The sequence below is a fragment of the Tachyglossus aculeatus genome, chromosome 2, assembly GCF_015852505.1.
Source record: "Tachyglossus aculeatus isolate mTacAcu1 chromosome 2, mTacAcu1.pri, whole genome shotgun sequence".
Taxonomy (NCBI): domain Eukaryota; kingdom Metazoa; phylum Chordata; class Mammalia; order Monotremata; family Tachyglossidae; genus Tachyglossus; species Tachyglossus aculeatus.
The window spans coordinates 8,707,810-8,732,392 of record NC_052067.1 but is presented as its reverse complement, the minus strand read 5'-3'; the positions used below and the strand labels follow the sequence as shown (position 1 = coordinate 8,732,392).

Genomic DNA, 24,583 nt, shown 5'->3' with positions numbered 1-24,583 from the left:
AACATTTCCAACGTGTTATTGTTGCCTGGAAGTAAAGGCCCTGGCCAGAAACCGGACGGAATTTCTACCAGGAATTTGGTGGTTAAAAAAGAAAATGAAAGGACAGTTTTTAAAAAAAAGAAGCACTGGAAAATGAGATAATGATAACAATAATGGTAAAAAATTGTGGTAATTGTTAAGCACATACAACATGCCAAGCATTGTATGATGAGATGCAGCATGGCGTATTTGACGGAGCACAGGTTTGGGAATCAGAGGGTCATGGGTTCTAATCCCAGCTCCTCCATTTGTCGGCTGGGTGAACTTGGGCATGTCACTTCACTTCTCTGAGCCTCAGTCACCTATCTGTAAAATGCGGATGAACACTGTGATAGGGACTGTGCCCAACCCGATTACCTTTTATCTACCTGAGTGCTTAGTACAGTGATTAGCACATGGTAAGCACTTAATAAATGCCATAATTAGTATTACTAAGTGCTGGAGTAGACACAAGATAATCTGGTCCCATATGGGGCTCACAGGCCAAGTAGGTGGGAGAACAGGTATTGAAGCCCCATTTCGTAGATGAGGGAACTGAGGCAAACAGAAGGTAAGTGACTTGCCCAAGGTTACACAGCAGACAAGTGGTGGAGCCAGAATTAGAACTCAGATCCTCTGAGTGCCAGGCCCATTCTCTATCCACGAGGTCACACTGCTTCTCAGAGACATTGGTATAGGCTCATGTTCGATTCAGACATTGTCTCCTTCTCTTTTTGTCTCAGATTATTCTCAATCGCTTTAAAGGCTTTATCGGCTGTATAATTGTCTTTTAGTTTTTATAATTTCATCAGCAATATAACTTACTTAGCCTTTACTTTGAGCCACCCTTGTTTATTTCATTCACTGTTTCATTTATCATATTACAGAGATGACAGCATCTATAATTTATAAATTATAAAAACTCCTGGGTAGCCTATCCCTCGATACATCCCTATCAGTTTGCGTTGAATTCCATTGACAATCAGGTATAATTTCCCATGCTGTGTGATTGTGGGGGTTGTGGAAGTCGCCATCTAATACAAGTACTGGTTTTCTTTATGGGAATTAAATGTGTTTATCTTCCCACTTTCACTGTCCCCACCTCCAAAGCCTTAGTAAGGTCACATCTCCTCCAAGAGGTCTTGCCCGATTGAGACCTCTTTTTCCCAACTCACTCTCCTTTCCGCATCAACTATGCACTTGGATTTGTTCCCTTTGGGCACTTCGCATTCACCCCTCCCTCTACTCTTCTATCATATCCATAAATAATAATAATAATGTTGGTATTTGTTAAGCACTTACTTTGTGCCAAGCACTGTTCTAAGTGCTGGGGTAGATACAAGTTGATCATGTTGTCCCACGTGGGGCTCACAGCCTTCATCCCCATTTTACAGATGAGGGAACTGAGGCCCAGAGAAGTTAAGTGACTCTCCCAAAATCACACAGCCGACAAGCGGCAGAGCTGGGATTTGAACCCATGACCTCTGACTCCAAAGCCCGGGCTCTTTCCACTGAGCCACGCTGCTTCTCTAAATGATTTATTTATATTAACGTCTAGTTCCCCATCTAGATTATAAACTCATTGTGGACAGGGAACATGCGTACCAACCCATTGCATTTTACTCTCCCAAGCATTTAGTACAGCACTCTGCCGACAGTAAGCACTCAATAAATACCATTGATTGAATTATAAATTGATTGATTACCATCCTTCTCTCCCTCTAGACTGTGAGCTAGTTGTGGGCAGGGAATGTGTCTGTTTATTGTTGTATTGTACTCTCCCAAGCACTAAGTACAGTACTTTGCACACGCTAAGCGCTCAATAAATACGAATGAATGAGTGTATGTATGAATCCTTCCCGGTAACCTCATGTCAAGCAATTGTATTTATTGAGCTCTTACTGTGTGCAGAGAGCACTGTACTAAGCACTTGGGAGAGTACACTATAACAGTAAACAGATACATTTCCTTCCCACAATGATCTTATAGTCTAGAGGACTGAAATGGGGATTAAAACTGTGAGTCTAATAATAATAAGAATAGTGATAATAATAATGGCATTTATTAAGCGCTTACTATGTGCAAAGCACTGTTCTACATGGTGGGATAGATATAAGATAATCAAGTTGGACACAGTCTCTGTCCCACAAGGGGCTCACAGTCTTTATCCCCATTTTACAGATGAGGAAACTGAGGCACAGAGAAGTTAAGTGATTTGCCCAAGGTCACACAGCAAAGTGATGGACCCAGGATTAAAACCTACGTCCTCTGTCTCCCAAGTCCATGCTCTCAACACTAGACCATGCTGCTTTCCTAATAATAATAATGGTATTTGTTAAGCGCTTACTATGAGCCAGGCATCGTACTAAGTGCTGGGATGGATACGAGCAAATCAGGTTGGTTACAGTCCCTGTCCCTCATGGAGTTTACCATCTCAATCCCCATTTTACAAATGAGGCAACTGAAGCCCAGAGAAGTGAAGTGACATACCCAAGATCACCCAGTAGACAGGTGGCAGAGCCGGGATTAGAATTCATAATAGATTAGCATCTGGCACATAGTAAGCACATAACAATACCATTAAAAAATAAAAATAAATAACGATTGGTGGGCAAGATGGGCACAGAGGTTGGGAAAAGCAGGAAGAGCCCCTAAAGGGCTCTCTAGACTATAAACTTGATGTAGGCAGGGAATGTGTCTATTTATTGTTATATTGTACTCTCCCAACCTCTTAGTACAGTTCTGTGCATACAGTAAGCATTCAATAAATAATAATAATAAAATAATAGTAATGATAAGTTTCGTATTTGTTAAGCGCTTACTATGTGCAAAGCACTGTTCTAAGCACTGGGGAGGATAAGAGGTGATCAGGTTGTCCCATGTGGGGCTCACAATCTTAGTCCCCATTTTCCAGATGAGGTAACTGGGGCCCAGAGAAGTTAAGTGACTTGCCCAAAGTCACACAGCTGACAAGCTGCATAGCGGGGATTTGAACCCATGACCTCTGACTCGTAAGCCCGTGCTCTTTCCACTGAACCACGCTGCTTCTCTACAATTGACTGACGGGCTAATGGGTCATAAGTATATCCAACGAACAGGGGTTCATTTGCCTCCCATCACTTTCGATTTATCCTCCTTACCTTATGCCTTTGGGTCGTTGGCTTGGGTTCTTTGTAGCCAGAAGGCAGCATTTCAGTTACATTAAGTTGACCCTTCACCCTTGTTCTTTTCAATCAATCAATCAATCGTATTTATTGAGCGCTTACTGTGTGCAGAGCACTGTACTAAGCGCTTGGGAAGTACAAGTTTTCACCCTGCCAGCCCCACCTAGCCGTCTGACCCAGCACAAGTTCAACCCTGACTGCCCCTGACCTTGTCCCAGACTGAACCCCCTTTTTCCTCCCCTCCTTCCCATCCCCCCTACCTCCTTCCCCTCCCCACTGCACCTGTATATATGTTTGTACAGATTTATTACTCTATTTATTTTACTTGTACATATTTACTATTCTATTTATTTTGTTAATGATGTGCATCTAGCTTTACTTCTATTGATTCTGATGACCTGACACCTGTCCATATGTTTTGTTTTGTTGTCTGTCTCCCCCTTCTAGACTGTGAGCCCGTTGTTGAGTAGGGACCGTCTCTATATGTTGCCAACTTGTACTTCCCCAGCACTTAGTACAGTGCTGTGCACACAGTAAACGCTCAATAAATACAATTGAATGAATGAATGAATGAATGAATGAATGAGTGAATGAACCCTGACCATTGTTGTGTGGTTTCCGATCCGTCCACGGCCCATCTTCCATTTTGGAGTGAACAAATCTCACACTGGAGCAGGGCAGGGGTTCAGAGGAGATGGCCATTTACGAAGAAGCTACACAGAAACCCTTAGTTGTGTTTAATGGCAAATGTTTTCATGACAGTAATAATTAAAAGGGGAAGGCACTAATTGAAACCAATACTATTTGTAAGAAAATGCCAAGTTACTCATTAAGCTGATTGGTTATTAATGTTCATCTGCTTTCGTGTTAAGATAATTTGGGGAATGGAGCCATTTCTTAATTAAAGGGGGATAAAGCCTGAATCCATTTAATGAGGCGTGAACATCGAGGCTTGTGTTTTCTTTCAACCTTTTTTTTTAATATGTACACAAATTCACTCCCTTTCGTATATAGACAGTTGGCGTCGAGAGCCATTTTTCAGTCATTTCCATGGACTATTTTGAAGTACAGTCCATTTGAAAGAGCTGCATGGGCAGGTCTTTGGGAAATATTTCCAGATGTTGATTTCAAAACAATACTGCACTCCTCCCCTTAATCTTTTCCTGGAATGATTGAAGTGTTAAAGCACAGAGGAAACTGTTAAAGCACAGAGGAAACTGTTGACCAAAGTCCCAAAAGGAGCTTCAGAAAAGCCTCATGGTAGAGCATGGGCCTGGGCTTCAGAAAGACCTGGATTCTAATCCCAGCTCTGCCATATGTCTGCTGTGTGACCTTGGGTAAGTTGCTTCACTTCTCTGTGCCTCATTTACCTCATCTGTAAAATGGGGGTTAAGATGGTGAGGCCCATGTGGGACAGAGACTGTGTCCACCTTCATCAACTTGTAATAATAATAATAATAATGGCATTTATTAAATGCTTACTATGTGCAAAGCACTGTTCTAAGCGCTGGGGAGGTTACAAGGTGATCAGGTTGTCCCAGGTGGGGCTCCCAGTCTTAATCCCCATTTTACAGATGAGGTAACTGAGGCACAGAGAAGTTAAGTGACTTGCCCAAAGTCACACAGCTGACAATCGGCACAGCCGGGATTTGAACCCATGACCTCTGACTCCAAAGCCCGTGCTCTTTCCACAGAGCCATGCTACTCTAGCAATTAGAACAATGCTCAGCACATAATGAATGCTTAACAAGTATCATTATTAGCATTATTATTATTCACTCCAGGCTTTGCTCCTGCCTCCATCCACCCCTTGCCTTCTGTGGGACCTTGGGAAAATCCCTTAACTTCTCTGGGCTGCCATCTCCTCATCTGTACAATGGGGATATGATAGACCGTGATCTCTGTGAAGGGCATCAGCTGTGTTCCAACTGATAACTTTGTATCAAAACCCAGTACTTAATGATGCCATTACCGATACAAAATATTTGTCAACTTAAATTTGGCTTGAACAATAGGGAGATGGCTTGGAAATCTGATCTCAACTCACAGTTTTCTCAGTCAGTGGTATTGCAACTCTAGTGGTTGCCCATCCACCTCTGCATCAAAGAAAAACTCCCCACGATTGGCTTTGAATCCCTCCATCACCTTGTCCCCTCTTATCTCAACTCGCTACTCTCCTACTACAACCGAGCCCGCACACTTCACTCCTCTAATGCTAAACTTCTCACTGTGCCTCAGTCTTATCTATGTCACCTCACCCTCATCCTGCCTCTGACCAGGAACGCCCTGAATCCGACAGACAGTGACTCTCCCTTACTTGAAAGCCTTATTGAAGGCACATCTCCTCCAAGAGGCCTTCCCTGATTAGGACCTCCTTTCCTCTTCTCCCACTCCCTTCTGCTTTGCCCTGACTTGCTCACTTTATTCGTCCCCTTTCCCAGCCCCACAGCGTGTTAAGTACTTATCTGTAATTTATTTACTTATATTAATGCCTGTTTCCCCCTCTAGACTCTAAGCTGGTTGTGGGTAGGGAATGTGTCTGTTTATTGTTGTATTTTACTCTCCCAAGGACTTAGTACAGTGTTCTGCACACAGGAAGTGCTCAATAAATACAACTGAATGAATGAATGAGTAGAGCTCTAGAAGGATTAAACAACAAAGGTCTTCATTAAGCATGCATTGGGTACAGCGAATTATACCTAATGCTAGACTCAGCTCTTAATGAAGTCATATATCCTATTTTAAAATGTGGAAGATCAGTTAAAATGACTTACTGCCACTGGTCACAACAAGCCATTTAGCCGGTCTGCTTCCACTTCATAAAGATATAGAATTATGTTTCTGTGTGTATCTACGCCACTAATTTTGGGGGAGAGGGAATTCCCTTTTAGGCCTTTGGGATGTTTGAAAAAGCAGTTACATTTTCAGAGGAACTTTTTCCTCAGTTATAGTTTCCTAAACTGAAATCCAAAATAGATGTTCCTTTCAAGGCTAATAATTTATCTTCCTTCATAAGCAGTTTAAAGGAGTCTTCTCCCGCTCTGAATCCCCTTCCAGTGTGCACTGCACCTTCAAGAAACATCAAGTAGAGGCACTGCTCCAATGACTTCTCCTGACCCAATGGCTATTTTTCAGCTCCCAGAATATCTCACTGTCTTAGCTGTAGCTGCTCCCAACCCCTTCTCCTCCGATTCCTACTCCCCGAGGCCCGCATCCTGGAGGAATGCCAAAGTATTAGCATTTTTATCTTTGGGCTTCAGATTGTATTTCCTAAGCAGCTTTCAAAATTGAGTGAAGCCAAATCACAGCAGGAATTTGTATCGTTCAAGGACAAAATCAAAGCCACATGCTCGGCTCTTTGTCAGGCTATATGTAGAGAGGATGAGCAGTTCAGCCGGTAAAGTATGGGTATGGTGGATGGAATAGCATTGACAGTCGAGGCCTAGGTGCTTCTGTGCCCATGAGGAGCAGTGTACCTCTTGGAAAGAACAGAGGCCTGGGAATCACAGGTCCTGGGTTCTATTCCCAGTTCCACCAGTTGTCTGCTTAATGACCTTGAGTGAGCCACTTAACCTCCTTGTGCCTCAGTTTCTCATCTGTAAAATGGGCATTCAAGTGCCTGCTCTCCTTGACTTAGACTGTGAGCCCCATGTTAGACAAGTATTGTTCCTGACCTGATTAACTCACATATATGCCACCACCTAGAAGAGTGCTCGACACACAGTGAGCATTTAACAAATAAAATATGACTACTCTTACTACTACTAAGGATGGTAACACTAATAACTATGATAATGATACTACTGAATGTCCCAAACTCAAAGGGAAATAGAACTGAAAGATGTGGGCTAGGCATTGTCAGTGGATTGAAAGGCGTTGGGTAGAGATTGGCGGCAAGGTCATAAGAATTTCAGGGGACAGAGCATTGGAAAAAAATAAAAGGTAGTGTGATAGACTAGTAATCCTAGGTGTCAGGGGACCTGGGTTTGAATCCCGGCTGCAACAATTGCCTGCTGTGTGACCTTGGGAAAGTCACTTGTCTGTGCCTCCATTTCCTCATCTGCCAAATGGAGGTTCAGTATTCATTAATTCATTCAATCGTATTTATTGAGTACTTACTGTGTGCGGAGCCTGTACTAAGTGCTTTGGAGAGTACAATGAGGCAATAAACGGCCACATTCTCTGACCACAACAAGCTTACAGTCTAGAGGGGGAAACAGACATTAATATACATAAATAAATTACAGATATGTACATAAGTGCTGTGGGGCTGGGAGGGGGGAAGAACAAAGGGAGCAAGTCAGGGTCTGTACTGGCAAAATGTGGAAATTGGTGGTGTGAAATGACCCCGCCACTTGTCAGCTGTGTGACTTTGGACAAGTCGCTTAACTTCTCTGGGCCTCAGTTACCTCATCTGTAAAATGGGGATTAAGACTGTGAAACCCACGTGGGGCAACCTGATCACCTTGTATCCTCCCCAGCACTTAGAACAGTGCTTTGCACATAGGAAACGCTTAACAAATGCCATCATTATCATTATTATTACTCTCCCCAGTGTTTAGTACAGTGCTCTGCCCATAGCAAATGCTGGATAAATACCTTTGATGATGATGATGATGATGGTAGTGATCATCATCAAAGGTATTTATCCAGCATTTGCTATGGGCAGAGCACCGTACGAAACACTGGGGAGAGTAATAATAATGAAAATGATGGTGGAATTCACTAGTCTACTGTGTTGCCGGTACGCCACTTCAGCTTATCAAAGCATCTGATATGAAGAAAGACTCTGAGGGCAGTGAGTATCAGATTCCTTAGCGTTCCTCAAGCCACAGTGATCAAACCTTTCGAGAAACTAGAAATGATATCTCCAGTCAGCCCGGGTCAAGCAGAAATGCAGACATTTGGATGGAGCCCAGCTCTTTAGACACTGTTGGGAATCGCTATTGACAGGAAGCCGTAAGAAAGCAGAGTTGTAAGAGGCATGAATAGTTCATCAACTGACTGCTTTGTTCTTGAGTAGCCGAGTGAGCTGTATAAGTTCTCATGTTGAGGTGTATTCCACTTTTCAATCTGGAATTGGTTTTAACCACTTTTCAGCCTGGAATTTTAAAATCAATTCATTGCCAGTTCTTGTCCTCTGTAGCTCAGCAGTCCCTGTGAAGAAATTAGGCGATATGAAATAAAATAGTATTCATAAACCTATGAATATTAATGGACCCAAATCTGAGGAATATTACTCATTTCAGAATGAAATGGGCTTTCATAGAGATCTGGTTGTGTTTCATTCATTTTCAGTGCATCCAGGGGCAGTGTAGTCTAGCGGAGAGCACATGGAACTGGGATTCGGAAAATCCATCCAAGATTCAGCTCCATCTTTGGCCTACTGTTTGGCTTTGGGCAGGTCTGTTACTCACTGAGCCTCAGGTTCCTCATCTATAAGATAGATCGTGAGACAATAAACCACAATTTTGCTTCCATCCCCGTGCTTAATAAATTCCATAACGATAACAATCCCAAAGTATAAAATTGTGAATTTAAGTAATATAAAATGAAATATGTCAAAAGCATCCAACCTGTCTTTCCCAGCACCAAGCTCTTTTTTTTTTTAATGATAGTTGTTAAGGACCTACTATGTGCCAGGCACTGTACTAAGTAAGCACTGGGGTAGATACAAGCTGGTCGGTTTGGATACAGTCCATGTCCCACATGGGGCTCACGGTTTTCATCCCCATTTTACAGATGAGGTAATTGAGGTTCAGAAAAGTTAAATGTCTTGCCTAAAGTCACACAGTAGATGAGTGGTGGAGCCGGGATTAGAACATAGGGCCTTCTGACTCCCATTCCCATGCTCGATCCACTAAGCCACGCTGCTTCTCTTCAAAATGTCCTTTTTTTTTTTTGTCCTGGTCTTTACAAACACATATTCGAGAAGCAGCGTGGCTCAGTGGCAAGAGTCTGGGCTTGGGAGTCAGAGGTCATGGATTCTAATCCCGGCTCTGCCACTTGTCAGCTGTGTGACCTTGGGCAAGTCACTTAACTTCTCTGGGCCTCAGTTCCCGCATCTGTAAAATGGGGATGAAGACTGTGAGCCTCACGTGGGACAACCTGATCACCTTGTATCCACCCCAGCGCTTGGCACATAGTAAGCGCTTTACAAATACCGACATTATTATTATAGTCTTCTATATTCCATTGTGTTTGGGGTAAATTAGGTTTCCCATTCTCTCCATCAGTTTCGCAGAGTGGTGACATTTCTTTGTGTGAGAAGCGGGGCCCTTCATTCAGAACCCGGACCTGGGGGCCTGAGGACTTGGGTTCTAATCCCAGTTCTGCCACTTGTCCGCTGTGGGACCTTGGGAAAGTCACTTACCTTCTCTGGGCCTCAGTTCTCTCATCTGAAAAATGGGGACTCAGTAGGGATATCCCTCCCACATAGCCTGTCAGCCTCATGGGGGACCTAATTGTCTTGTATCTACTCCAGCGTTTAGTATAGTGCTTGGCACATAGTAAGTGCTTAACAGATACCACAACTATTAATTATCATTAATATAAAGTGAAGAATCAGCCTAAAGTGATATAAGAACTAAGGTTTAATGAGCTCTTCCTTTTGAACGAATGATTAAGGGGGATTAAACCCCAAGGTTCTTGGTTCCACATAAGTAGCCAGTGAAAGATAGGCCTCGAGGAGAGAGATTTATATGGATGTATTTTTTCCCTCGGCAGCCCAAGAGTTTGACTTCCTGATGACTCAAATTGCGGAAAGTGTAGTGTGTATGTTTTTACAAAAGACTTCCCTCAGGGAAAGATGGGATGCCAGGTACTTCCATCTGCCAGTCCAATCTAATTGTAGCTGTTTAAGAAGTTATCATTACCTCTTTTGTGGAGAAACTTTATTTTCATAAACAGTCATATAAATACATTTCACACGTTTCGTTTTTCTCCAGAGTAGTGATTTACCTTCGGAATGACTGAGATTCATCCGGGAAAATACAGGAAACAATGCTTCAGTGACTAAACAGAAACACATTGTCCCCAGCGCTTTTGCTAAGAACAGATTGATTTTTGAAGCCATCAAATATTGAAAGCAATCAAGAGCTAACCACCTCCTCTCTTACACACATTACATAGTGTAATCCTAATAATAATGATGATAATGATGATATTAATAATACATGTGGTATTTGTTAAGTACTTACTTTGTGCCAAGGGCTATACTAACCACTGGGGCCGATACGAGATAATCAGTTACCTCATGGGGCTCGCAGTCTAAGTAGGAGCCAGAACGGCTATTGAATCCCCATTTTGCAGATGAGGGAACCGAGGCACAGAGAAGCAAAGTGACTTGCTTGTGGTTACACAGTAGGTCAGTGGAGGAGCTGGGATTAGAACCCAGGTCCTCTGAATCTCAGATCCATGCTCTTTCCACTAGACCACACTGATGCCTTTGAAATGGGGAAGTGGAAAAAATACTAAGTAGATGTGTGAGAAATTCCAACAGGGAACAGGAAAAGCAAACCCCTAGGCCAGGCAACAAATGGTAAGGGGAAGGTTTTTTTGTGTGTGGTAAACGGCTCTTGGTCTTCAAGCATCCCCAAGCAAGCTATTCAGAATCCCCTAGCCTCAAGATTGAGCAACATCAGCCAGAAATATTTTCTCAATCATACACATATGCGAAGTACCTTTCTGTGTGCTAACCATGAAGGTGAAATACCCGTAGCACGTAGGAGAGTACAGCCAAGGTCGTTGGCACGATCCCTGCCTTTGGGGAGCTTACAATCTAAGGAGGGTGTTAGTTTACTGCTTAAGAATCTTTACCTCCTTTGCCCGGTCCCTGGGTTTCCCCCACCTTCTCTCCCCTGGAACTCAGCCAGACTCCTACTTGAAAGTTAACAGTTCTGGAACAGTTTTTCCATAGGAAAAAGCCCCGGTTGAAGATGTTCTCCCTACTGCTCCTGTTGCTCCCATCAATCAGCCAGTCAGTCAATCAGTCATATTTATTGATCCCTTACTGTGTGCAGAGCATTGTACTAAGCTCTAGGGAGAGTACAATATAACAAACATATTCCCTGCCCACAAAGAGCTTAAAATCTAGAGTCTACAGTCCCACTATATCAAAATATTTTTATATGTCTCTGTTTGTTTCCTGCATTAGAGTGTGAGCTCCTTAAGGGTAGGGAACCTTTGTCTTGCTCCTTTTAGACTCTCCTAAATGCTTTAGTGCTCAGCGTGGCTCAGTGGAAAAAGCATGGGCTTTGGAGTCAGAGGTCATGGGTTCTGTCCCGGCTCCACCACTTGTCAGCTGTGTGACTTCGGGCAAGACACTTAACTTCTCTGAGCCTCAGTTACCTCATCTGTAAAATGGGGATTAAGACTGTGAGCCCCCCGTGGGACAACCTGATCACCTTGTAACCTCCCCAGTGCTTAGAACGGTGCTTTGCACATAGCAAGTGCTTAATAAATGCCATCATCATTATTATTATTGTTATTATTATTATTTGTCTTATGAGTCATTTCCAACCCATAGTGACACCACAGGCGCATCTCTCCCAGAACACCCCACCCTCCATCTGCAATTGTTCTGGTAATGGATCCATAGAGTTTTCTTGGAAAAAATCTAGAAGTGGTTTACCATTGCCCCCTTCTGCGCAGTAAACTTGAGTCTCTGCCCTTGACATCAGGCAGAAACTCCTCACCCTCAGCTTCAAGGCTTTCCATCACCTCGCCCCGTCCTACCTCACTGCCCTTCTCTCCTTCTCCAGCCCAGCCCGCACCCTCCGCTCCTCTGCCACTAATCTCCTCACCGTGCCTCATTCTCGCCTGTCGACCCCTGGCCCACGTCATCCCCCTGGCCTGGAATGCCCTCCCTCCCATCTGCCAAGCTAGCTCTATTCCTCCCTTCAAGGCCCTACTGAGAGCTCACCTCCTCCAGGAGGCTTTCCCAGACTGAGCCCCCTCCTTCCTCTCCCCCTCCTCCTTATACATATTCTATTTATTTTATTTTGTTAATATGTTTTGTTTTGTTGTCTGTCTCCCCCTTCTAGACTGTGAGCCCACTGTTGGGTAGGGACCATCTCTATATGTTACCAACTTGTACTTCCCAAGCACTTAGTACAGTGCTCTGCACACAGTAAGCGCTCAACAGTGAATGAATGAATGAATGACTCTCTCCCAGGCCACTGCTGCTTAGCATGGGGGAGTTTTGACTTGTAGCAGACTGCCTTCCACTCACTAGCCACTGCCCAAACTAGGAATGGAATGAATAGTCGTCTGCTTGACTCTCCCTCCCATAGCCAAGACTTGTAGAGGACTGGAAACTCTCCAGTTGCAGCCCTGAGAGGGGTAGTGCTCATTAGACACTCAATAAATATTAAGGATTGATTGATAGATCAGTAAGACAATAAAGTTATAAACCGCATAAATTATTATTACGTTCTTTCAACTCTGTGCTGTTCTTTAACTCCTTTTTTCTTTAATCAAAGAATCAATTGTATTTATTAAGTGCTTACTGTGTGCAGAGCACTGTACTAAGCGCTTGGGAAGTACAAGTTGGCAACATATAGAGACAGTCCCTACCCAACAGAGGGCTCACGGTCTTTACATGTACTACCATGGCCTGGCCTAGTGGAAAGAGCCTGGGCTTGAGAGTCAGAGGACCTCGTTCTAATTCTGGCCCTGCCACCCGTCTGCTCTATGACCTTGGGCAAATCACTCAATTTATCTGTGACTTAGTAATCTCATCTGTAAAGTAGAGAGTTAGACTGTGAGCCCCATATGGAACACAGACGGTGTCCAACCTAATTAGATGGTATCTCCCCTGGTGCTTAGTACAGGGCTTGGCCCATAGTAAGTGCTTAACGAATGCCATGCATTAATTGAATTAATGCTATGGAATGGTTTGGGGTAAGCAGAGAAGCAGGGTAGCCTGCTGGAAAAAGCAGGGAATCAGGATACTCAGGTTGATCCCAGCCCTACCACTTGCTAGCTGTTTGACCCTGGGCAGATCACTTCTCCGTGCCTCAGAGCAAAGTGTCCTGTCGGGACTTTGTTTGATCTGATTATCTTGTAATAATAATGTCGGGAAGCAGTGTGGCTCACTGGAAAGAGCACGGGCTTTGGAGTCAGAGGTCAGGGGTTCAAATCCCGGGTCTGCCACTTGTCATCTGTGTGACTTTGGGCAAGTCACTTAACTTCTCTGTGCCTCAGTTCCCTCATCTGTAAAATGGTGATTAAGACTGTGAGCTCCATGTGGGACAACCTGATTACTTTGTATCTACCCTAGCTTTTAGAACAGTGCATGGCACATAGTAAGCACTTAAAAAATACCTTTATGGGGATTAAGACTGTGAGCCCCCCATTGGACAACCTGATCACCTTGTAACTTCCCCAGCACTTAGAACAGTGCTCTGCACAAAGTAAGCACTTAATAAATGCCATTATTATTATTATTATTATTATTATTATTATTATTGTAATTACCCCAGTGCTTAGAGCAGAGCTTAACAAATGCCACAATTTATTACTGTTAGTATTGATAGTAATAACAATAGCATGAGCCATATTATTATTGAAAGAATATTGAGGATCACACATTAAGCTGTACTGTTTCACGGTAAGACAGATGGTAGCAGACTTGGCCGGAATTTTAGAAAACCCTAGAAAAAAAACAGTTATGGCCACTACACAGCCTACACCCCAACGCTTTCCAAAGAAAAGGTCTTTATTTTCATTTCTTGTTTCATGTGGGGGGCCATCTGACAAAATGAACATAAGGAAAAATTGTTCACTGGCCACTTTGAGCCCATACTCTGTGGTTGTTCTACAAGTAGATTGCTGTGGTGGCATTCGACTTCAGATTGTCTTTGGGGAGCAAAATCATATTTAAGGAGACCATTTGAGCTAAGTCGCTGGAAGTGACAATGGGAATGTGGCTTCTACGTTCCAGATGTCAGAATAATAATAATAATAATAATGGCATTTATTAAGCACTTACTATGTGCAAAGCACTGTTCTAAGTGCTGGGGAGGTTACAAGGAGATCAGGTTGTACCACAGGGGGCTCACAGTCTTAATCCCCATTTTACAGATGAGGGAACTGAGGCACAGAGAAGTTAAGTGACTTGCCCAAAGTCACACAGCTGACAATTGGCAGAGCCGGGATTTGAACCCATGACCCCTGACTCCAAAGCCCCTGCTCGTTCCACTGAGCCACGTCAGAAGAAAGGGAAGTTGTAGCTTAGTGAGTAAAGAGAGGTACTGAGAATAAAGTTGCATTCTATCCTGAAATGACCATCATTCCTCAGTGACTCTTGCCTCTATCCTCTCAGACTGTAAGCTCACTATGGGCAGGGGATGCGTCTGCTAATTCTGTTGTATTCTTCCAAGTGCTTAGTACAGTGCCCTACTCATAGTAAATGCTCAATAAATACCACTGATTGATTTATGGATGTGTAAAGTAGGAATAGTACACCTTCTCACTAGCTAGGTGGATGCTTTGATAATACACAGGTACTTTGGTATTTCACAATGCTAGGCAAACAGTTCTTTTTGAGTGGGAAGTATTATTGGTAGTCAAGAAAGCAGATATGTAATTGGACTCTATTAAGAGCTTACCACAGGCAATGGACAGTGCCAAGTGCTCAACTAGTTACAAGATACTCAGAAAAGCAGTGTTGCTTAGTGGAAAGAGCCTGGGCTTGGGACTCAGAGATCATGAGTTCTAATCCTGGCTCTGCCACTTATCATTTGTGTGACTTTGGGCAAGTCACTTAACTTCTTCGTGCCTTAGTTACCTCATCTGTAAAATGGTGATTAAGACTGTGAGCTCCACGAGGGACAACCTGATTACTTTGTATCTACCCTAGCGTTTAGAACAGTGCATGGTACATAGTAAGCACTTAAAAAATACCTTTATTATTATTATTATTATTATTATCATTAGTATTATTATTATCAGATACAGTTCCAGGCCTATATGAGGCTCTCAAGCTAAGCAGAAGGGAGAACAACTTTCTCATGCCCATTTTACGGATGAGGAAACCGAGGAATAGAGAAGTTGTGTGACTTGGCCAAGGTCACCCAGCAAGGAATTAGCAGAGGCAAGGCTAAAATAGGGTTCTCAATCATCAGTCGTATTTATTGAGCACTTATTGTTAGCCAGATATAGTTCCAGACCTACATGAGGCTCTCAAACTAAGCAGAAGGGAGAACAACTTTCTCATTCCCATTTTATGGATGAGGAAACCGAGGAATAGAGAAGTTGTGTGACCTGGCCAAGGTCACACAGCAAGGAATTAGCAGAGGCAAGACTAAAATAGGGTTCTCAGCCAATCATCAGTCGTATTTATTGAGCACTTATTGTTATCCAGATACAGTTCCAGGCCTATATGAGGCTCTCACACTAAGCAGAAGGGAGAACAACTTTCTCATTCCCATTTATGGATGAGGAAACCGAGGAATAGAGAAGTTGTGTGACTTGGCCAAGGTCACACAGCAAGGAATTAGCAGAGGCAAGACTAAAATAGGGTTCTCAGTCAATCATCAGTCGTATTTATTGAGCACTTATTGTTATCCAAATACAGTTCCAGGCCTATATGAGGCTCTCACACTAAGCAGAAGGGAGAACAACTTTCTCATTCCCATTTATGGATGAGGAAACCGAGGAATAGAGAAGTTGTGTGACTTGGCCAAGGTCACGCAGCAAGGAATTAGCAGAGGCAAGACTAAAATAGAGTTCTCAGCCAATCATCAGTCGTATTTATTGAGCACTTATTGTTATCATGCACTGTACTAAGCTCTTGGGGCAGTACACTATAACAGAATTGGGGGACAGATAATCTGCTCATAAAGAGCTTGTAGTCTAGAGGGGGAGATAGACATTAAAATAAATTATGAATATGCACATAAGTCCTAGGGGGCTGAGGTTGGGGTGAATAAGGGGGTACAAGTCCAAGTGCAAGGGTGACACAGAAGAGAGAAGGAGTAGGGGAAATGAGGGCTTAGATGGGGAAGGTCACTTGGAGGAGATGGGATTTTAGTAATTTTGGGGAGGGGTCGGGGCGAGTGATGATCTGTCGGATATGAAGGGGGAGGGAGTGTCAGGCCAGAGGGAGGACGTGGGCAAGGGGTTGGTGGCAAGATAGATGAGCTCAAGGTGCAGTAGGTAGGCTGGCATTAGAGGAGTGAAGTGAGGATGCTGGGTTGTAGTAAGAAATTGGTACAGGAAGCATAAAAAGGATTTCAGTCCCCAGAGGGGCAGGAATTGGTTGGAGTTGACAGAGGAACACAGGAAAAATCAATCAGTAATTGATATTTCATAGCTGAGAAGAAAATTAGAGAAGCAGCGTGGCTCAGTGGACAGAGCACAGGCTTTGGAAGCAGAGGTCACGGTTTCAAATTCTGGCTCCGCCAAATGTCAGCTGTGTGACTTTGGACAAGTCAGTTAAATTCTCTGGGCCTCAGTTCCCTCATCTGTAAAATGAGGATTAGACTGTGAGCCCCACGTGGTACAGCCTTGTCACCTTGTATCCCCCCAGTGCTTTGCACATAGTAAGCACTTAACAAATACCATTATTATTATTATTAAGATTTAAAAACCTGGTGTTAAAACCCAGAGCATTGATACCTAATGTAAATTTAATTCATGATGAAGGAAATCACTAACAATAACAAGTTTAAAATAGAGAAAAAAACAATCATTGGTATTTACTGAGCACTTCTGTGTGCAGAATACTGTCCTAAGTGCCTGGGAATGTACAATACTATGGAGTTGGTTGATACGTTCCCTGCCCAAAGTGAGCTTACAGTCTAGAGAAGCAGCGTGGCCTAGTAGATAAGAGCATGGGCTTGGGAGTCAGAAGGACCTGAGTTCTAATCCCAGTTCTGCCACACCTGCTGTGTGACTTTAGGCAAGTCACTTAACTTCTCTGTGCCTCCGTTACCTCATCTCTAAAATGGGGATTAAGACTTGGAGTTCCACGTGAGACAGGGACTCTGTTGAACCTGATTTGCTTGTATCTACCGCAGTGCTTTGAACAGTGCCTGGCACATAGTAGACACTCAATAAATTACACAATTACTATTACTATTTTTATTAGATAAGGAGAAAAGGGAAAAAGCAGAAAGACTGCTTAATAATATAATTAGTGGATCCAAGTAAAATAATTGGTTTCTTTTTTATCATTGTGTCCCTTTCTATGAAAATAAGGAGGACTTGGGTGGCTGGATAGATGGATGGATGTGGTTACATACGTGTGCTTTAATCAGACCACGAGTTTGACTCAGCGTGAAGGCAACTTGAAAATGAGCAGAATCTAGGTTTTTGAATAACAATGATGCTTTGTATTTATATATTCAGTTCTGTGTTTCTTCCAGGCCGATGGAGAACCATTAATAATTAGATATTCAGTATATAAGTAACAGAAGAAACTGGCACCCTTTTCTAGTTGTTTTTAATGATTCGGAAGTTATCCCTAGACTTCAGACAAATTGAGTGTAACCAGAAGATTTATGGAAAATGTCAATCTGGAGGGGTTTGCACCAGATGGAAATCCTCTATTATCTTGTAAGGGGAAACTTGCATTGTCATGTGCATTGTGAACAGTGGTTGGATTTTTTGGGCGAACAAGTAACTAATCATGTTTTATGATGAGTAAATAATCATGTTTTATCTTCCCTCCATTCCCTTAATCTGAAGCACACTAACTATTGCTTCAGCCCTTCAAGGTAATGCCTCATGTTTTATAATGAGTAACTTTTCAGGTTTTACCCTTTTTCCCCCCTGAATCTTAAGCACCGTATCGCTTCAGCCTTTCTGGGCCAAGTAAGCACTTATATACCCAAACTCCCCATAGCACTTACACACATCTATGCTTTATGCACTCTATGCCTTCCTCTTATATAACAAGAATAATGATAACAATGGTATTTGTTAAGCGCATACAATGTGCCATGCACTGTACTGAGCTCTGGGATGGATATAAAGTAAATTGGGTTGGACACAGTCCCTGTCCCACAGGGGGCTCACAGTCTCAATCCCCATTTTACAGAGGAGGTAACTGAGGCCCAGAGAAGTGAAGGGACTTGTCCAAGGCCACACAGCAGACAGGTGGGAGGCTCAGGATTAGAACCCATGACCCTGTGACTCAGACCTATGCTGTATCCACTGCGCCATGCTGCTTCTTTTATATAATTTATTTTAGTGTCTGTCTTCCCCCAGTAGACTGTGTATTTTTTGAGGCCTTGAATTATATCTACTAAGCCTGTTGTAATCTCCCAATACTTAGTCCAGTGCTCTACACCCAGCAGGGATGTTATCAAATCCCGTCTCTGCCAATTGTCAGCTGTGTGACTTTGGGCAAGTCACTTAACTTCTCTGTACCTCAGTTACCTCATCTGTAAAATGGGGATGAAGACTGTGAGCCTCATGTGGGACAGTCTGATCACCTTGTATCCTCCCCAGCACTTAGAACAGTGCTTTGCACATAGAAAGTGCTTAACAAACGTCATTATTATTATTATTATTATTATTATTATTATTATTATTATTACATGCTATAGAACGGTTAATTGATACATTTGTACCTCATATGGCAAATTCCCGGTTAGCCATTGGTAAATTCCCCTCCATTTTAAGTTATCCGAGTCCTTTACGGAGCACACATGTGATGATTAAAATGATTAGGAATGTAGGAAATTTAAAAATTCTATGTAGGATTTAATAATTTAATAATATTTAATAATAATAATAAAGACTATTTAATAATAGTCTTTGGATTGGGCTGGAGGCTTTTAGACTAGTGCCTGGGGACACAGTACTCATCCTTAAAGGGTTTTGAAAGTCAAAATGTAAACTTAGTGAATGAACTTGTTAACAAGAAGTACTTTACACACCTGTGGCTATTGTTGTACTCATTAATATCCTTATGATTTGAAAGGCATAGCACTCCTGGGTAAGGTGAGATCAGGCTAAACTTGGAAAAAAGTAACTCTATTCAGTAATGAATATTCTGATGAATAATTTCACCATACACTACTTTGAGTTCCCAAATGATTCATTTGTGCTCTGAGTACGCGTTGATTTTACAGTCCCTAACCATAACTATCTGATATATTTGTCCATCAATAGCGCTTCATTAACATAATTACAGTATCATTTCATTCGAACTGCTTTTGTCCTGGTAAATTCTGTACAACCCATTGTCATAGAGAATGGTTTCCATTTGAGAATACTTCCACGGGCCCTTAGAATTTATTTCGTAATGCTCACCTCTCTGTATTTTTTGCGCGTATCCACAACTTCGTTAGACTGCCACTTTCAAACGATGACATATGTCTGTTGCTTACAAGCTTATGATCGCCATATGGACTTATTCCAATGGGGAAATGGGGACCCCATTTGGGGGCAGTATCCCCAGTCTTGCTCCAATCAGATCTTTCTGATTCATTATCTCTTTGGAATCTGTCACCCCCAAGCCAACCCCCCCATTCCTTCCTCTTTACCAATCAATCAATCAATTGTATTTATTGAGCACTTACTGTGTGCCAAGCACTATAATAAGCACTGGGGTAGATACAAGATAATCAGGTTAGACATAGTCCATGTCCCATATGGGGCTCACAGTCTTAATCCCCCTTTTATAGATGAGGTAACTGAGGTACAGAGAAGTGAAGTGACTTATCCAAGGTCACACAGCAGACACATGGTGGATCCGGGATTAGAACCCAGGTCCTTGTGACCCCCCCCAAGTCCCAGCCTCTGTTGAGAAGCTATGCCTATGAGCCCCGGCAAGTTTAGACTGGTTGAAGAGACTTATGAGTAGATCACTGTTTAAAGATATTCTAGGCTGCTGGGAAACTGCTCTTTTCAACATTTACCCTTCTCTTTCCTATTCAGAAACGCTAATGTTTTGAGGAAACAACAACAGAAAGGTGTGAGCTTTCTATTATAACTTCAAAAAGTACTAGGTGTAGATGAGGCAGTGATAAATACTGTAACATTTTCTATCTCCAGTTGCGTCTCAGTGGAGTATTGGAATTAGTCTGCTAAGAAGCAGCGTGGCTCAGTGGAAAGAGCATGGGTTTGGGAGTCAGAGATCATGGGTTCTAATCCCGGCTCTGCCACTTGTCAGCTGCGTGACTTTGGGTAAGTCACTTAACTTCTTTGGGCCTCAGTTACCTCATCTGTAAAATGGAGATTAAGACTGTGAGCCCCATGTGGGACAACTTGATTACCTTGTAATCAAAGGTGACGCAGAAGGGAGTGTGACTAGGGGAAATGAGTGTTTAGTATAATGCTCTGCACACGGCAAATGCTTAATCCTCTCCCTCTCCTCCCCATCCCCATCCTCCCTGCCTTACCTCCTTCCCCTCCCCACAGCACCTATATATATGTATATATGTTTGTATATATTTATTACTCTATTGTGCTTGTACATGTTTATTCTATTTATTTTATTTGTTAATATGTTTTTTTTTTTGTTGTCTGTCTCCCCCTTCTAGACTGTGAGCCCACTGTTGGGTAGGGACCGTCTCTATATGTTGCCAATTTGTACTTCCCAAGCACTTAGTACAGTGCTCTGCACACAGTAAGCGCTCAATAAATACGATTGAATGAATGAATAATAAATACTATTAGTTGATTGATAAATGAAGCATTAGTCTGGGCAGAACCTTTGGAGGAGATGTGATTTTAGTAGGGCTGAAAGAGTTAAGGCAGTCCCAAAGTACAAAAGTCATCATCAGGAAGAAAATACAGCCACCAGAAGAATTAAGTTTGCTGTATTTCAGTTGTCCAGGATGGCAAAAAACTGTATCATTGAAAGCTTAATTTCTGCCTGGTGAAAATGATTCCAGTGTATAAATGGAGCAGAAATGCAGCCTGGCTTAGTGTCAAGAACAAGGGCTTGGGAGTCAGAGGGCGTGGGTTCTAATCCCGGCTCCAGCACTTGTCAGCTGTGTGACTTTGGGCAAATCACTTAACTTCTCTGTGCCTCAGTTGCCTCATCCGTAAAATGAGAATGAAGACTGTGAGCCCCATGTGGGACAATCTGATTACCTTGCTTCTACCCCAGCGCTTAGAACAGTACTTGGCACATAGTAAGCACTTAACAACTACTTTCATTATTATTATTATTATTATTAAATGAACTTCAAATTCTGCACTGCACATCCCCACATCCAAAAATCTCTGGGTGATGGAGTCAATCTGCCATCAAGAACAACAAATGAGAATCCTACATATAAATGAGGCAAAAAAAAACTATAATTCTGGAACACATAGAGGCAAATCTGAAAATCCTCAGGTAAATCTTCAGTTGTTCTCAACTCTTCTTTTATAATTTAGTTATCAAGTTATATGAAACCAGCTATTAGCCTGCAACTGATGAATTAGCTCTTAATACTTATGTGTACCAGCACTTAAGAAGGGAATTTTGTTAGCCTTACCATAGAGCATTCTTGCCTTTAAAAGTGCATGCCAGGAACTTAGTTTTATCCCAATGTGACTTTTAAAGAATGCTTTTAACAGCTTGAAGACAGTGAAAATGATAAACCTCTATATGCTGCAGAGAAGTCAGTAACACCTTCAAATGGGCCATTTATATCTGCAACTCAAACAATGTTTCTTGAATTTCACTAAGATCTGGGAATCTAGGAAAATTGCCGACTGTAATTGGGATGCAAAGTCATTAACATTTAGAACAGTGTAAGGCCTGATATGGCTGGTTTTGATTCAAAGCAAACTATAAATAAAGAAAATATAAACCATACAAATGAAAACAACACCTAATCAGATTTTTTTTTCTGGTCTTTAATCCCTTCAAACCAAACTCTTAAAATTTTGGCACAGTTCTAAATTATCGTTCAATCCAGTGAAATTACCAGAGACACGCCAGAAGTATCTGCCTCTTAGCTAACATGAAGGAGTTTAATGTGTGTTTCATTGTTTCTCGAGCTGAATACAACTAAATGACCGCAAGCATCAAGTAGTAAATTGAAAATAATTTACTAAATTAAAGGCTATTCCAGATGAAAGTTATTTCTTCACTGGAAGACTATAATTATGAAGTTGGATTGTGGATTTTTAAGGTCAGACTTGCATTCATAAGATAGAAAAATTCCGTACAGATACATTTTTACACAAGGCTACTATAATACGGTATTTGCCATAATGCTTTTCCAACTGACATTATTTTAATTACTAGAAGTTGAAGTTGAATCCTGGGTGTAGCAATTCCCAAAGTGTTTGATCCATGGTGCCAACCATTGCAACAGGAACAAATTGGAAGAGTTGTCAAAATAAGAGATCACCCCATGTTGCATAGGATAAAATGACTTGAGATGATTAAACGTAGACAAATCCTTCCTCTATCAAAAGAAAATTGTAATTTTCTATGCCTCAAAGCCAGGGATAGGCATTTTAAAATTGTGGTGTTTTACTGTTCAAATGGTCCTCAAGATACATTTTGGATCTAATTCCTACTTTATCCTAATCCTCCTCGACCTCTCAGCTGCCTTCGACACTGTAGACCATCCCTTCTCCTCAGCACACTATCCAATCTTTGCTTCACAGACTCTGTCCTCTCCTGGCTCTCCACTTATCTCTCAGGCCATTCGTTCTCTGTCTCCTTTGCAGGCTCCTCCTCCCCCTTCCCATCCCCTTACTGTAGGTTCCTCAAGGGTCAGTTCTTGGTCCCCTTCTGTTCTCTATCTACACTCACTCCCTTGGTGAACTCATTAGCTCCCATGGCTTCAACTATCATCTCTATGCTGATGACACCCAAATGTACATCTCCACCCCTGCTCTCTCTCCCTCCCTCCAGGCTCGAATCTCCTCCTACCTTCAGGACATCTCCATCTGGATGTCTGCCCGCCATCTAAAACTCAACATATCCAAGACTGAGCTCATCTTCCCTCCCAACCCCTGTCCTCTCCCTGACTTTCTTGTCACTGTGGATGGCACTACCATCCTTCCCGTCTCACAAGCCCACAACCTTGGTGTCATCCTCGACTCTGCTCTCACATTCACCCCACACATCCGATCCGTCACCAAAACCAAAACACGCCACTCCTCTGCTGCTGCTAGCCTCCTCACTGGACCTCATTCTCTCCTGTCCCGCCATCGACCCCTGGCCCACGTCCTACCCTTGGCCTGGAATGCCCTCCCTCCGCACATCTGCCAAACTAGCTCTCTTCCTCCCTTCAAAGCCCTACTGAGAGCTCACCTCCTCCAGGAGGTCTTCCCAGACTGAGCCCCCAGCTTTTCCTCTCCTCCTCCTCCCCTCTTCATTGCCCCCCCCATCCTACCCCCTTCCCCTCCCCACAGCACTTGTGTCTATTTGTACATATTTATTACTCTATTTATTTTATTAATGATGGGTATATAGCTATAATTCTATTCATTCTGATGGTATTGACACCTGTCTACTTGTCTTGTTTTGTTGTCTGTCTCCCCCTTCCAGACCGTGAGCCCGTTGTTGGGTAGGGACCGTCTCTCTATGTTGCCAATTTGTACTTCCCAAACACTTAGTACAGTGCTCTGCACACAGTAAGCGCTCAATAAATATGATTGAATGAATGAATGAACTGACTGGGGGAGAAAGATTTGAAAAATGAATGCTCAGCTGTATGTCTCAACGAAATGATCCAGATCCTAAAATCTGGAATTCTCCAGGGAGAATCCCCAAAGATATTTGCTTGGAATGTTATATGAATCAAATTTACACAGGCAAGGACATGTGTTAACCAGACTCTGTATCCTGAAGAATATACAATGCAGGTTTTGTGTTTCCTTGGAAGAAAAAAAAACATTATTGGGATTTCTCGAGTTGTCAGGCATAAATTTCTATCAGGGACCACAGTAACCGTTGATAATAATGTCTGGCCAAGATTCATGTTGATGGCAATATTTTTTTTTGTCGCAGAGGAAAATCCATATTTAAATGGAATTATAGATGTTTAGCATGCTATAGATTTGGAAGGAATAGAACCTGCAGGTATTATGTCTTATCCTGGGAATTATTTTCCCATTTCACACATTTTTTTTTTTACCTCAAAGTATTTAACCCTGTTGTGTTTCTGTTTCCAATGTCCCTTCCCTGTACATTTTTTAAAGCATTAAGCTATGTTGTGCAAGTATTGTGAGGAATGCAAGGGTAAAAAAAGTGTCAAATAGTAACAGAATCCCCCTAAGAGTTCTACAAGTATTAGTTCCTGGTGAGCTACTTCAGAAAAAAGTAAGCTTCTTTCAAATAATCATATAATAATGGTAAATAATGAGCCATGTTGAAAAGTCATGTTTTGATTAAAAAAAACAGAGGACAGAGGGACTGAATTTTTCCCCATTTTGAGTTAGGTTTATCAGATTTCAATACAGAAGTCCTCATTGAAATGCTAATCATCTCA

At 42.3% G+C, this 24,583-nt stretch overlaps 1 protein-coding gene and 1 non-coding gene across 2 annotated transcripts in view; one reads left to right on the top strand and one right to left on the bottom strand.

The window, feature by feature from the left end:
• Nucleotides 1-24,583, top strand: part of CRPPA (CDP-L-ribitol pyrophosphorylase A) — a gene marked incomplete at its 5' end in the record, with an annotated part of 338,976 nt that overhangs the window by 265,276 nt on the left and 49,117 nt on the right. The window lies entirely within an intron of this gene.
• Nucleotides 12,388-12,525, bottom strand: LOC119924993. The gene has a single exon (XR_005449666.1). It is a non-coding gene; the product is annotated as a small nucleolar RNA SNORA7 (small nucleolar RNA).